Source organism: Arachis stenosperma, chromosome 3 (assembly GCF_014773155.1).
Source record: "Arachis stenosperma cultivar V10309 chromosome 3, arast.V10309.gnm1.PFL2, whole genome shotgun sequence".
NCBI lineage: Eukaryota > Viridiplantae > Streptophyta > Magnoliopsida > Fabales > Fabaceae > Arachis > Arachis stenosperma.
The window spans coordinates 86489530-86493531 of NC_080379.1; the positions used below are offsets into that span (position 1 = coordinate 86489530).

General features: G+C 44.4%; 1 non-coding gene across 1 annotated transcript; it reads left to right on the forward strand.

Annotated features, from left to right (window-relative positions):
• Positions 1 to 3526: 3526 nt before the first annotated feature.
• On the forward strand, positions 3527 to 3634 carry LOC130972211 (small nucleolar RNA R71). Its single transcript, XR_009083404.1, has one exon. It is a non-coding gene; the product is annotated as a small nucleolar RNA R71 (small nucleolar RNA).
• The last annotated feature ends 368 nt before the right edge of the window (positions 3635 to 4002 follow it).

Consider the following 4002-nt stretch of genomic DNA (forward strand, 5'->3'; position numbering starts at 1 on the left):
TTGGAACTCAATTCTCCTAGGGAGGTGTTCAGTTGCTCCCAATAATCTTGTGGAGGAAAGTGCATCCCTTGAGGCATCTCAGGGATCTCATGATGAGAGGGGTCTCTTGTTTGCTCCATCCTTCTCTTAGTGATGGGCTTGTCCTCATCAATGAGGATGTCTCCTTCTATGTCAACTCCTACTGAATAACAGAGGTGACAAATGAGGTGAGGAAAGGCTAACCTTGCCAAGGTGGAGGACTTGTCCGCCACCTTATAGAGTTCTTGGGCTATAACCTCATGAACTTCCACTTCTTCTCCAATCATGATGCTATGAATCATGATGGCCCGGTCTAGAGTAACTTCGGACCGGTTGCTAGTGGGAATGATTGAGCGTTGGATAAACTCCAACCATCCTCTAGCCACGGGCTTGAGGTCATGCCTTCTCAATTGAACCGGCTTCCCTCTTGAATCTCTCTTCCATTGGGCGCCCTCTTCACAAATGTCAGTGAGGACTTGGTCCAACCTTTGATCAAAGTTGACCCTTCTAGTGTAAGGATGCTCATCTCCTTGCATCATGGGCAAGTTGAATGCTAACCTTACATTTTTCGGACTAAAATCCAAGTATTTCCCCCGAACCATAGTGAGCCAATTCTTTGGTTCCGGGTTCACACTTTGATCATGGTTCTTGGTGATCCATGCATTGGCATAGAACTCTTGAACCATCAAGATTCCGACTTGTTGAATGGGGTTGGTAAGAACTTCCCAACCTCTTCTTCGGATCTCATGTCGGATCTCCGGATATTCACTCTTTTTGAGTGAAAAGGGGACCTCGGGGATCACCTTCTTCAAGGCCACAACTTCATAGAAGTGGTCTTGATGCACCCTTGAGATGAATCTCTCCATCTCCCATGACTCGGAGGTGGAAGCTTTTGCCTTCCCTTTCCTCTTTCTAGAGGTTTCTTCGGCCTTGGATGCCATAAATGGTTATGGAAAAACAAAAAGCAATGCTTTTACCACACCAAACTTAAAAGGTTTGCTCGTCCTCGAGCAAAAGAAGAAAGAAGAGAGTAGAAGAAGAAGAAATGAGGAGGAAGGGAATGGCTTTGTGTTCGGCCAAATAGAGGTAGAAGTGGTGTTTGGGTTGTGTGAAAATGAAGGAGTGAAGAAGGGTTTATATAGGAGAGGGGGGGTTCATGGTTCGGTCATGTATGGGTGGGTTTGGGAGGGAAAAGTGGTTTGAATTTGAAGGGTGAGGTAGGTGGGGTTTTATGAAGGATGGATGTGAGTGGTGAAGAGAAAGATGGGATTTGATAGGTGAAGGGTTTTTGGGAAAGAGGGATTGAGGTGATTGATGAATGGGCGAAGAAGAGAGAGAGTGGTGGGGTTGGTGGGGATCCTGTGGGGTCCACAGATCCTGAGGTGTCAAGGAAAAGTCATCCCTGCACCAAATGGCATTCACAATCACGTTTTGAGCCAATTCTGGCGTTAAACGCCGGGCTGGTGCCCATTTCTGGCGTTTAACGCCAGGTTCTTGCCCTTTTCTGGCGTTTAACGTCAGTCTGGTGCCCCTTTCTGGCGTTAAACGCCCAGAATGGTGCCAGACTGGGCGTTAAACGCCCACCTGCTAGCCTTACTGGCGTTTAAACGCCAGTAAGTTCCTCCTCCAGGGTGTGCTGTTTTTCTTCCTGTTTTTCATTCTGTTTTTACTTTTTCAATTGTTTTTGTGACTTCTCATGATCATCAACCTACAAAAAACATAAAATAACAAAAGGAAATAGATAAAATATAACATTGGGTTGCCTCCCAACAAGCGTTTCTTTAATGTCAGTAGCTTCACAGATGGCTCTCATGGAGCCTCACATTTGCTTAGAGCAATGTTGGAACCTCCCAACACCAAACTTAGAGTTTGAATGTGGGGGTTCAACACCAAACTTAGAGTTTGGTTGTGGCCTCCCAACACCAAACTTAGAGTTTGACTGTGGGGGCTCTGTTTGACTCTGATTTGAGAGAAGCTCTTCATGCTTCCTCTCCATGGTGACAGAGGGATATCCTTGAGCCTTAAACACAAAGGATTCTTCATTCACTTGAATGATCAGTTCACCTCCATCAACATCAATCACAGCCTTTGCTGTGGCTAGGAAGGGTCTGCCAAGGATGATAGATTCATCCATGCACTTCCTAGTCTCTAGGACTATGAAATCAGCAGGGATGTAATGGTTTTCAATCTTCACCAAAACATCCTCTACAAGTCCATGAGCTTGTTTTCTTGAGTTGTCTGCCATCTCTAATGAGATTCTTGCAGCTTGCACCTCAAAGATCCCTAGCTTCTCCATTACAGAGAGAGGCATGAGGTTTACACTTGACCCTAAGTCACACAGAGCCTTCTTGAAGGTCATGGTGCCTATGGTACAAGGTATGGAAAACTTCCCAGGATCTTGTCTCTTTTGAGGTAATTTCTACCTAGACAAGTCATCCAGTTCTTTGGTGAGCAAAGGAGGTTCATCCTCCCAAGTCTCATTTCCAAATAACTTGTCATTTAGCTTCATGATTGCTCCAAGGTATTTAGCAACTTGCTCTTCAGTGACATACTCATCCTCTTCAGAGGAAGAATACTCATCAAAGCTCATGAATGGCAGAAGTAGGTCCAATGGAATCTCTATGGTCTCATTTTGAGCCTCAGATTCCCATGGGTCCTCATTAGGGAACTCATTAGAGGTCAGTGCACGCCCATTGAGGTCTCCCTCAGTGGCGTTCACTTCCTCTCCCTCCTCTCCAAATTCGGCCATGTTGATGGCCTTGCACTCTCCTTTTGGATTTTCTTCTGTATTGCTTGGAAGAGTACTAGGAGGGAGTTCAGTAATTTTCTTGCTCAGCTGTCCCACTTGTGCCTCCAAGTTTCTAATGGAGGACCTTGTTTCAGTCATGAAACTTTGAGTGGTTTTGATTAGATCAGAGACCATGGTTGCTAAGTCAGAGGTGTTCTGCTTAGAGCTCTCTGTCTGTTGCTGAGAAGATGATGGAGAAGGCTTGCCATTGCAAAACCTATTTCTTCCACCATTATTATTGTTGAAACCTTGTTGAGGTCTCTCTTGATTCTTCCATGAGAAATTTGGATGATTTCTCCATGAAGAGTTATAGGTGTTTCCATAGGGTTCTCCTAGGTAATTCACCTCTTCCATTGAAGGGTTCTCAGGATCATAAGCTTCTTCTTCAGATGAAGCATCCTTAGTACTGCTTGGTGCATTTTGCATTCCAGACAAACTTTGAGAAATCAAATTGACTTGTTGAGTCAATATTTTGTTCTGAGCCAGAATGGCATTCAGAGTATCAATCTCAAGAACTCCTTTCTTCTGACTTGTCCCATTGTTCACAGGATTCCTTTCAGAAGTGTACATGAATTGGTTATTTGCAACCATTTCAATTAGCTCTTGAGCTTCTGTAGGCGTCTTCTTCAGATGAAGAGATCCTCCAGCAGAGCTATCCAAAGACATCTTGGATAGTTCAGACATACCATCATAGAAAATACCTATGATGCTCCATTCAGAAAGCATGTCTGAGGGACACTTTCTGATTAATTGTTTGTATCTTTCCCAAGCTTCATAGAGGGATTCTCCATCCTTCTGTCTGAAGGTTTGGACTTCCACTCTAAGCTTACTCAATTTTTGAGGTGGAAAGAACTTTGCCAAGAAGGTATTGACTAGCTTTTCCCATGAGTCCAGGCTTTCTTTAGGTTGTGAGTCCAACCATGTCCTAGCTCTGTCTCTTACAGCAAAAGGGAATAGCATAAGTCTGTAGACCTCAGGGTCAACCCCATTAGTCTTGACAGTGTCACAGATTTGCAAGAATTCAGCTAAGAACTGATGAGGATCTTCCAATGGAAGTCCATGGAACTTGCAATTCTGTTGCATTAGAGAAACTAATTGAGGCTTAAGCTCAAAGTTGTTTGCTCCAATGGCAGGGATAGAGATGCTTCTCCCATAGAAGTCGGGAGTAGGTGCAGTAAAGTCACCCAGCACCTTCC